We start from the raw sequence: 11,767 nt of genomic DNA, 5'->3' as shown, positions 1-11,767 counted from the left end.
GTGGGGTGGTATAGGCATTCCAGGCAGGCAAACCCCGCCTCTGCTAAGGCCCAGGGGCAAAGGTGAACAAGGCACTTTGGGGAACTGCAAGGCATTCACTGAGGTGTTAAATGTTATATGATAAATAAAGGCCCAGGCAGGGGCCTGTGGGTGCTCAGGGAAGGGGATCACATCTCTGCTCAGGCTGACTTTGAGTTTACTTGACAGATTGTGCTGTCTGACTCTGGTGTTATCCAAAGCAGTAATAATAGGCTCTGAGGATGATGATGTGTGTTCTCTGATTATAATTGTCCAAGACACAACAGGACTGAAGGTTTCTCCAGGGTTGCTCTGTGTTCCTGTGCCACAGCAGAAGACAGGGGCAGCCCTGCCTGGGCCACAGCACATCAGCTTCACCGGACAAGTGACCGAAACAAGACACAGCATGCGTACGCAGGCCCAGGGCGAGGTCCTGATGTCCTGGAGGGGCAAAACATGTCTCCCAATCACATCGCCTGACCTTGCCCCCTAACACTGCGTGCCAGGCTGTGCTCTTGAGCTGCACAGGTTCCGACTCCCTGAGTCTTCACAGTAACCTTACAAGGTGGAGCAATCACCCCTGATGCTTCATTTGAGGAAAATGAGGCACAGAGAGCTTAAGTAAGACGCCCATGCTTTCACACTAGTAGGGGCCAGAACCAGAATTTAAACCCCCTGGTAGCATGGCCCTAGAGTCTATGCTCTTATTCATGGTCCTGTATCCTCTTCTCCAACTGTCGGAAGTATATTCAAATTGCTGAGAGTTCATGTAGTCATCTATGTGAAGTATGGAGGATGAGCCATAGTCCCATCCCCTAGCAGTACATGAATTAAAGCCATTTATGGGCAACCTCGTGGGTAAAGCTACCACTACCCACACTCGCCCCCAGTACTTTTGACTCATCACTTCTACACCTTCACCAAACAACCAGATGTTGTAAAGCTTGTTACTTTTAGTGGAGCAGGAAACAAAGGCATCACGCTGAACCCTGGCTCCACGGAAGTGGAGCCACTGCCTGTAAGTGGGTGCTTTTTTCACTCAAGCCTGAGCCCTGGCTCCTCCTCCGATGGCTCCAGAAAGGCTCAGCCTCGGGTGGTGGTGTGGACACTGCGGTAGCCTCTTGTTCCCAGGGAAGCACCTTAGGGTTCATGACACGATCGCGTCCCCCTCCAGGAGATTCTGATTAAGTGGCTCAGGGAAGGGCTGGGGTATGCAGATTCAAAAAACCCCCACACCAACTCCATGGGTAATTATGATAGAACCACTGGAACTGGTCACCAGATGGGGCTCATTAATATGCTGGTCAACAGAGAAAGGTGAAGAATGCCTGTCACCAGTGATGATGATGATGATGATAAATTAAACGAATCAAGTAATACTTCCATGAAGCCTTGGGATTTAGATGCTCCTAGACCAGGGGTGGGCTACCCCTGGCATGCGTGCCAAACATGGCACGCCAGTAACTTTTGCTGGCACGCGAAACCCTCTCTTATAATCTTCTCTTATAATCTTCCATTTACAATTTTTTTCTTAATATCGACTTTTTTATTTTTCAGATAAATTCAGTGTAGGTGCATCTTAGATAAATAAATAATTTTACATAACATGTATACATTAAAAAATAAACGTATTTTTCATCATCATATACTGTGTTTTTGTCGCTCGAATGAATTTTATTATTTCTTCAAGGTTCTTCACATACATACAACTTAAGAGATACCAAGTAGGCGTAACATGTTCTCAAAAAATTAGGGTTGGCACGCAGAAGAATTTTGAGTCAGAGATTTTGCTGGTTTTGGCACGCACTCACAAAAAGGTTGCCCACCCCTGTCCTAGACTATTATGTTAGTTCATTAGAAATAAACAGAGCTCCTTGCCTTTGCTGTGCCACAGTCTTGTCAAGAGACCCATCTCTGTTATGGAAAGTTATAACCTGGGACCTCTGTGTCCCTTTCCCATAATCAACGTGCCGCTCTCGGTCCCTCTTCCCTCAGGTTTTATTCAGATTGCTCCCCAGTATTCTTTTCTTCCTATATTTACGCACTAGTTTGTTTGCTTGCTTACCTTGAGGTTAGTGGTTCCTCCCCAGCTCTGCTTTTATCTGCATAGGAATTTCTGCTTCTCTTGTTACATTAGCCTAAGTGAACCCGAGGTCTGAGAGATCATTTTCCTCTCTGCCTATCAGAATCGCTGGTAGAGAAGGAAAGGAGGTCTGTTCAGATGCAGAGAACAACTTTATATGAAATAGCAAGACAGACATATGAGGGGTATTTTCCCCGAAATTCATAAAAACAAGGTCGTCAACGTCTTGTGGGGACACTGTGGATGCTTTGCTGAAAAATAAAAGACAGCACTAAAGACCTTTCCGGTTCCTTGTTATTACGTTATTATAATGATTAACATTGCTACTGTGGAAATGATACAATTAACTATTTTCCTGACGGGTGCTGATTCTATCTTCAAATCTTGACTCTCTGTAGTGTGTATAAATCTTGAGCATTCTTCACATCTGCTGGTTTATCGGTTCCTTCCTCCCTCCCTCACTTTCTCCCCCTTTATTTCCTTCCTTCCCTTCCTTCCTTCCTTCCTTCCTTCCTTCCTTCCTTCCTTCCTTCCTTCCTTCCTTCCTATATATTTTCAGAAAATACAAAAATTTGAAGAAAAAAATTACCACCAAACACACACACAAAGAACCCCTTAACTTTAATACATATGTGGTTCAACTGGAAATATAAAGAACTATCATTTTATTGCCATGGCCTAGTTTTGTCCATGCTGTTTAAAACTAACAAGTTACGATTTTGGAAAATGTCAGAAAAGCAAAGTGCAGCAGCTCTATTATCTTACGTTATAGGGAAGAGGCACCCCACATCTTGATAGCAGGCCTCTGTGATTTTAGCGTTTCTCCACTAACGGAGAGATGTCTACATAGCGCGTGGCACCCAAAGCATTCTTTAGGTTGAGCGTCAGAGCAACTGGCCTGGAAGGAGAAGCCCATTCACTGTTTTGCTTGCACTGCCCCTGCCTGAATGCAGGGGGCTGCAGAAGCAATGTGGTCTGAGGCGAAATTGTACAATAATGGCAGCAATACACAACTGACTCCATGTGTGAAATGTAATGCAATATTAGCCCTCAAAAAAGGTTTCGTCTTCTCAAGAACACGTCCTTGCCATCACTTAAGAGGCAATACCAGGGTAGCATATCTCATTATGGTTCTTTTACTTTCAGGAAACTTCCAGTCTGCAGACTCCCAGTCAGATTCCTTCTACGATTCCAAAGGTTTCTGGGCCCTTGGAGCAGCCCTGTTCTGGATTCCAGGCTCAGGCTTTACTAGATGTGGTAAATGTTGGGCTGAAATTGCACAGCACGTCTGGAACTTAAAAACCAAATCTTATTTGCATTTTGGAATGGCATTAAAATAAATACAGTACAAAATCTTAACATTCATAATAGGAAATCTGTAAGTCCTTCCCACCTTTTTCATGCTTGAAGCTACTAGGTGAAGTGCCTTTGTGAAAACAGCTCCTTAATTTTCAGTACTTCTTAAGTGACCTCAGTTTGGCTGTATAATAGGTACGTGGCTCCCAACTTCAGTCAATGCCAGAATCATTGTTTCTGGAAGGATAAACACATATCATAAACTCACACAATAGTTTAAGGTAATTAATAACAAGCAGAAAAAAAGAAAAGGAGCTATGTGCTACGAAATCTATGGCTCTCTGTAAGAATTCACAGGTCATCAGATTGGATTTACTTGTCCTTAATACAAGCTGTGCCCTAAGGAAAGTCATGACTAGCTTATTTCTTCAGTCAGTAGGCATATAGGTGTGTTTGAATATTCATTATGTATAGAAAAGTATGACAATATGGAATAAAATAATCTTAAAGGACTATTACTATTATGTGGAAGTGATTATTTAGAATAGACACATTTTTTGGGGGATATTGTTAAGGTATAATTTTCCCCAGATTATTGAAACATCCCCTAAGCACCAAAAGTTTAAAATAGAATTTTTGATTGTTCATTTTGTTGAACTTTTTGATAGACATCTTTTAAAATTGATTTACATTGTATTTTGAATATAATTTAAGTCTTTTGAAATTTTGATTGATTTTAGAGCGAGGAAGGGGGGAGAGAGAGAGAGAGACAGACATCGATTTGTTGTTCCACTTATTTATGCATTTGTTGGTTGATTCTTGTATATACTCTGACCAGGAATTCACCTGCAACCTTGGCATATTGGGGCGATGCTCCAAATGAGCTACCCAGCCAGGGATAATTTAACTTTTTAAATGAGCCAGTTTGAATGTCATAATTGAGAGGCTGAGAGTTAAGTGGTATAATCAGAAACAAGGGATCAGTACCGCTTTCCTCCCCAAAGCCCTGCCCTTCCTCCTCATTGTCATGCATCAAATTTTCTAGGGCAGGAATATGGATACCAAAGCCCTGCTCTTCCTCCTCATTGTCATGCATCAAATTTTCTAGGGCAGGAATATGGATACTACCCTTGATCCCCTCCCCTGCCATCCAATCAACTATGCTATCTGAATGCCTCTTGAAATGCTTACTCTTCTTCACCACCAATGGTACTACTATAGTTCAGGCCATTCATGTCTCTTTGTTAGATGGTAGAGTTTTTTAAACTGGTGTCCCTGCCTCTATGTAGTAGTCTGACCACCCTGAAGTCCATTATCCATTTTATAGCCAAAGTGGTCCTTCTAAAAATGCATGTCTGATCTAAGCATTCCTTTGCCTAAAACCCTTTAAATGGCTTCCTATTGCTCTCAGAATAAAACCCAACTCCTTAATGTGGCCTCCTTGGAGGCCCTTCATGATTCTATCTCTATTAGCTGTGTTTTTGTCTGTTTGATCTAGCTGTGTCTGATAGATTGTTAAAGTTTCCCACTCAGATGGTGGGCTTGTCAATTTCTCTTTGTAATTTTGGTGGTTTTGTTTTCTGTAATTGAAAACAATGTTATTAGGAACATTTAACTTCTCGGTAATGACCCTCTTTGTTTCTATTAATACATTTGGTTTAAAAGACTTTTTGAAATCTAATATTAATAATGTTTCATAGGTTTTCTTTTTTATTTTTTTTTATCCCTTTATGTTCAGTATATCAGTGGTTTAGTTTTGTGTGTCTTTTGCTAGCATTATATGCCTGAATATTATTTTATACCAATCTGATAATCTGCCTTTTATTAAGAAATTTAAATCTCTTCAGTTTTGTGTTTGCTGTTATATTGGTACTTAATTCTACTATTGTCTTTTGTGTGTCATGTTTCACATGCCTTTCTTTTCGTTTTTTTCTCCTTTTCTGTCTTCTATATAGAATGATCAGTTTTCTGTATCAAATTTCCCTAACCCTTGGCCACATTTTTCTCGCTGTGGTTTTAGAAGTTCTCTATCAGCTTTTTATTAATATAAAGTTTCTTATAAAGTATTCAAAGTCATTATTTTTATACCTCTCCCAAACATGACAAAGGTCTTAGCATGCTTTAACTACCCACTGTGTATTTCCATTCTTCTTATTTTTTTAAACAGTAGTGAACTGAGTCCAGCACGGCCAGGGGTGAACCTGAGGAGGGGCGGTGAAGAATTAAAGCAGACAGACAAGAGAATATAGTTGGGACCAGGTGGGATCACTGTGTCTGGATGAGGAACTGACACAGCCTGTAAGCTGAAGCTTTATAGTCAGATCACACAAAGCAAAACAAGGGCAAGATATTTACAGTGTTCTTGCAACTTTCAAATCTGCTTCTTTCCTGTTGTTGCCATTCTCTGAACTCTTTCAAGCCTTGTTTTGGCAGCACTTGCTGCACACCCTGCAGCCCACATCCCTTAGCTACCTGAGGGTCGGACTATAAGGTCAAGCTTACAACCATAGCCTTTTGGCTATAATTGTGCTGGGAGGGCTTTGTCCTCCAAGCTGGGACTCGTATGTGGCTTTGCCACAGTCAGTCCAAGCCTTGAACCTGTCCAAACGTTGTAGCCGCTCTCCACAGAGTAGTTATTTTTAATTCTACCATCACATTTTATTTATTTCTTCCTAAACCAGTACTTCCTGTATGCTTTCTCTCTTATTTTTCTTACTGGGAGAAGTACATTCTTCAGTAGTCCTTTGGGTGTAGGTCTGTGAGTGTTAAACTCTTTTCGTCTTTTATGATTGAAATGTCTTTGTTGTGCTTTCTCGCTTAAATGACAGTTTATCTGGAAATCGAATTCTTGGTTGAGAGTGTTCCATTCAATATTTCTAAGATACTCAGTTGTCTTTTCTGTTGTTGCTTTTTAGCACTCTAGGTATAGTCCTTTTGTAAATAATCAATGTTTTCCCTTTGGTAACTTGAGATTTTATCTTTTTTTCCATATTGTTCTGTGGTTTCACTATGTGATAAAAGTGTTACTTCACTCTTATTTGTCTTGCTCATTACACGTGTTCTGATGTTTTGATTAGAAAACCTTCGTCATTTTTTCCTTTTTTTAAAAAAAGTATAGCTTCTCTCCTCTTCAGTTTTCAGTTTTTCCTTCTGGAACTCCTGTGAGACATATGTTGGCACCACTCAACAGAATCCTGATGAATCTTAACTTTTATTCACATTTTAAAAATATCTTTATTATTCTCTACTGTGTTCTGGGTGAATTCTTCAGAGCATCCCTTTAATTCATTACTTTTTCTCTTAAACTTCGGCAAGTTCCCCAGTTAACTCAATCTGTTGACTTTTTTTCATTTCGGTGATCATATTATTTTTAAGTTTTCTTTAGCTATTTTTCATATTTATCTGTTCTCAAATCAGCTTGCATTTGTTCCCTAATTTCTTTGTTGCTTTGAGAATGCAGAAATATTAATTAAAAAAATCGTTGTCAGGCAGTTCCATAGTTCATTTCATTTCATAGTAGTAAATTCATGTTCTGATTGTTCATTCTGTTGGCCTTTCTTAGTATTAGATATTTGTATGTGTTTGGAACTTGGTGGTTATACTCATGCTGAATGGGAAGTTTTTATATGCTTTTATCTGTTTTCCTCTTGCTGCCTCTATGCTTGCCTCTCCATGTCCAGCGATTTTTGCCCCCACCTGACCCCTTGGACCTCCATTCTAGAATCAGATCTAATGTTGGCATTTTGATGCTCCTACCCCACAGAGATGTTGGGGATTTTGCAGAACCAATCACATGGCCAGTTGCTTGGCTTGGTTCCTGACTCCAAGGCCATATCTTTGTCCTCTGCTTCCCCAGGCAGTGGGTTGGCTACTGTTTATTTCCAGCCTCCTTTCACAAGCACCGCTTCAAGAACTAGCATGGCTCCTGTCCTCCATCTTGTGGGGAGCATCTTTAGTTCCTATCCCTCTGCAGGAGACGAACATCTTGGCTTTTGCAACAGGCCCACTGGGGTCCTGTGGCTTCAAACTTGCTGTTCTATTTCTGATTAAAAAAAAAAAAAAAAGGTTTGTTTTTGAGCCTGGTTATGTCTTTTTGGTTTTCTCTTTGTATATTTTAGCTATCATTGTTATTTGTGTGCAGTAAAGGGAATGGATCAAAACATAATCTTGCTGTACCAATTTGAGCAGAAATCTTTCTGTATTTTCCTCTTCAGCTTTCTCTCTCACCATCCCTTCCTCTACAATCTATGTTCTAGCCATAGTTAATTTCTTTAGAGGATCAATTAACTGAATGTCCTGCCCCCATCACTCTGCATAAAGTTTGGATGAAATAAGCCAAAAAGGATAGGCAAGTGTAGATTTTTTAAATGTCAGCTTTATTGCAGGTAAGTTAATAAAGAACAAAGTTCTAGATCTGTAACCCAAAGGAGCTTGCTAACATTTTGCAACTCTCAACCATCACAGATTTTAGCCTAAGAACAGCCCACTAAAGGGGAAGGTTGGGTTTGCAGGGCAGACACATTTATCCAAGATCATTGTCAGCACTGGTCTTCTGGGGCAGAAAGGGAACAAGAGAAAGAATCCTCAGTAATTAGGGGTCTTTTTAAAAATATATATATTTTATTGATTTTTTACAGAGAGGAAGGGAGAGAGATAGAGAGTTAGAAACATCGATGAGAGAGAAACATCAATCAGCTGCCTCCTGCACACCTCCTACTGGGGATGTGCCTGCAACCAAGGTACATGCCCTTGACCGGAATCGAACCTGGGACCCTTCAGTCTGCAGGCCGACACTCTATCCACTGAGCCAAACCAGTCAGGGCAATTAGGGTTTTTTTTTAATAGATTAACTCCATCCAGTCAAAAACTATGAGCCAATGAATGTAACAGTACTCATCAGTCAAGTAACTCCCTTCTGAATGTGAAGGTTAGTGGTGTAGGAGCCAAAAGTTATAGCCTAATGAATAATCTTCCAACACCTTCCTCTGCCCCTGTGGAAAATGGGGCTAGAGGAAAGGAGGTTCCCCTAACACATGCCATGATCTTCCTCCTTCATCCAAGTCTTTTCACAGGTTCTCCCCACCTCTTTTTCTGCCAACTTCTTACTCATCCTGATGCCTAGAATAAAAATAGTAGTTACTATTTATTGAATCCCAACTACGGGAAGCACTATCACATACATTACCTCATTTAATCCTCATAACAACTCTATAAGGTATGGGTTTTTATTTTAATTTTAGGGGCAAAGAAATTAAGCATAAGGAAGGTTTTCAAGATCACATAGGTAAATGGTGGAGGTAGGATTAGATCCAGGGTTCTCTAGTTTCAGAGCTTAAATTCTTTTCATTATATCCAGCTGCTTCCCATATTTTATTCATCTTTGGACATACTCAATACCATTTAATGAATGAATATGTAAATCAGTGAAACATTCTCAGGCTAACTGCCTTGAGTGGATTAGAAACACTGTAATAGGATTTATAAAGAATGCTTCACCTCCTTTGGCATCAGATTGCTCTCTATAAAGGTGACATGAGCATCCGATTTTGAAGAGCTGTGTAGGGGCTGCAAGGTTTGACATATCTCTGCTGTCACCTCTGTCCAGCCCTTTCAATTTTAGATCTTCCCCTGGCTGCCCAAGAAGTCAATTGCTCTCTCTACAGGGGATTGAGCTTGCAATCCCTCCGTGCATGGGGCCACGCCCAATCCACCGAGCTGCGCTGGCCAGGGCTGTTGTCATTTTTGTATTTGAAAATCTAAGGGAAAAGAGGTCAGTGCCCCTGACTAAACAGTCGGACATTGCTTGTTTTAAAAATTCTTGCAGCACAAGGGTTGAAAATCGCTGCATGGAAGAATATAGAAAGAGCAAGGCTAAAGTCTGGTCACTTTTTTCCCTATATGTTTTTTACATTTCCTACATTTCTCTACACATGGTCATGTCTGGTAATTTCTTCTCTAACATCTTCCTTGGATATATTGGGAACTAGTTGAAAGTAAGAAGAACAGGTTATATAAGTAAACCAAAAGACTCTTTTTTCAACTGTATCTTTTCCCCTCTAGCCTATGAATCTAGTTTAATTAACGCAGAGCTAGAAGAAATGTGTGTACTGGGTGTTAAAATTGTTTCAACAATGGAAAAGTAAACATATGACTGAACAATACAAGTAATTTTTATATTGCAATACATAAGTGAATTTCAGGAATGATCCTATAAAACTGAAATATGTAGGGGGTAAATGTTGCTTGGCTGGAATTTAATGCTTTTAATTTCCTAAAATGCTATTTAATTTATATAGATTTGTAAAAGGGAAATCACCGCTTTGTGGCCACTTTGGAATGTTGTCTATGCCTTTGATCAGAGCATAACCACTCTTGGAAGATGAGATTGTCTTTAGACCCTCTAGAATGAGATCTGTCCCTGTTGCATATATATTTATTGATTTATTTCATGTACTCTCTGCTTTCTGTTGGTTACCCTCTGATGGACTCATTCATGCGTTCACCTTGATAAAACGAAGTCCACCTATTTGAAATCTGATCTTAACTTTCTCAAGTACCAGTTTCATTAAGATTATTTATTTATTTAATTATAAAAGCAACACAAACAGCACCCATGGGGGGAAATCATAGGTAATACCAACATCTTAACATAACAGCTATAGTATTTTTGAAGTATTCCCTTTTGATTTTTTATATGCGTATTTTTATATACTCATGTCATATTAGCAACTTCTTTTAAAAACACACACAAAACAGTACTGATTATTTTAAAACCCATTTCAGACAGACCTAGGCTTTAGAAGATAATATATACACACGTACACACCATACCTTTTGATGCCAGTGTAGGATTGTAATAAAGTAATTGATACCATCATCAATGGCTTTAGAATTGCAGACTGCTTGCAGTAACCCCCAACTTAAATAAGCAAAACAGGCAAGGGCAAGAAAATGGAAGGGGCACAAATAAGCCTTCTTCTCGGGCTAATAGGTTGAAGCTGCTTAAGTCACAGTTGTCAGCTAGGTGATGGCAGGTTTCAGCTATCTCCCTGGTTAATGATTTGGTGTCAACCTAGATAGTATTTACTTTCCCAGACTTATGTAACTTGCTATTTTATCCAGAGGTCAATATTTATTTTCCCCGCTTCTTTTTGTGGAAAATAATGACCTCGAAGGTAGGAAACCAATGTGTTTTCAGAGAGGCTGGGCATTAGAAGCCTACTCGTACAATTGACACGTTTTACTGTATAAAGGCGCACTGGGAAGGCAGAAGCTCCTTACAGTCGCTTCCCAAGTGCCAGCAGCCATCTCACTCAGGACCGGGCGCCCTTCCTGCCAGCCTGACGGGCGAACATGGGCGCTGGCCCTTCACACGTGTCTGTCTTTGGTTTGGCGAAGCAGGGCCCATGACCATGACTTCTTTTGTCCTGTGGTAGGTAGGTAGACATGCCGAGCTTCTGGAAGTAGTGCAGCCTGGAATGGACTTCGAACTGGGCCAATGAGCATGAGGCTATTTTGCTTGTTTTTCAACCCACGGCCGACTTTTCCCCTCGCTGCCATTTAAGGGCCTCCTCTCTAATTCCCAGTCATCAGTGAGGGTGTGTGGAGAGGATGACAGTTAAATATCAGAATAAAACACAACCTGGAAGCAAGAAAAAATATATATATATAATATACATATATTATATATATATGCTGAGTGGCCAGATTATTATGACCGCCCCATCAGTATTTCATTGACACTTCCAAAAATACTGAATATTGAAAACTTCCTAAGCAAATACTCTCAAGGTTTTATTATTATTATTATTTGCATAACTAATTCACTTCATTGTACTGATGGGGTGGTCATAATAATCTGGCCAGTCAGTGTATGTATACTGGCCTATTTAGTTCTTAGGATATTTCTTTTTTTTTATAGCAATTTTTTTAAAAATATATTTTATTGATTTTCTACAGAGAGGAAGGGAGAGAGATAGAGAGTTAGGGGGGGGGGGGGGCGGGGTGGTGGTGAGGACCCTGAGAAGACCGGAGGCGGCTTCGGACCCTGGACCGGGACAAGGCTCTGTCCTAGGTCCCTCAGAAAGGAAGCCTAATGGGAAGGGCACGGTGGCCGTTTTATTTTTAACACAGAGCCTGGCACAAGGGCTGGTGCTCACTATTGCGGCCTCGGGTGCCCAGCCACGTGCACATGGGCCGCGTGGAGGAAGTTGAGACCGCGTCGTGGGCCCTAGGAACCCCTGGTCCTGGTCGGTAACCGGGGAGAGTAACAGGGGAACCTTGGCCGCCAGAACCCTTGGAGCCAGTGACACTCAACGGCGGCGAACCCCCCTCGACCCGGCCTCCCCTCGCTCGCCCGAAGCCGGGGCC

At 40.9% G+C, this 11,767-nt stretch overlaps 1 long non-coding RNA gene across 1 annotated transcript; it reads right to left on the bottom strand.

The window, feature by feature from the left end:
- Positions 1-2,695: 2,695 nt before the first annotated feature.
- LOC102239261 lies at positions 2,696-11,058 on the bottom strand. The gene is made up of 3 exons (XR_313207.2): positions 10,229-11,058; positions 3,495-3,634; positions 2,696-3,395 (listed from the first exon to the last, which is right to left on the bottom strand). It is a non-coding gene; the product is annotated as an uncharacterized LOC102239261 (long non-coding RNA).
- Between the last annotated feature and the right edge of the window lie 709 nt (positions 11,059-11,767).

This window comes from Myotis brandtii, unplaced genomic scaffold, assembly GCF_000412655.1.
Source record: "Myotis brandtii unplaced genomic scaffold, ASM41265v1 scaffold131, whole genome shotgun sequence".
Taxonomy (NCBI): domain Eukaryota; kingdom Metazoa; phylum Chordata; class Mammalia; order Chiroptera; family Vespertilionidae; genus Myotis; species Myotis brandtii.
The sequence above is the reverse complement of the archived record's forward strand: the minus strand, read 5'-3'. Positions and strand labels throughout refer to the sequence as shown.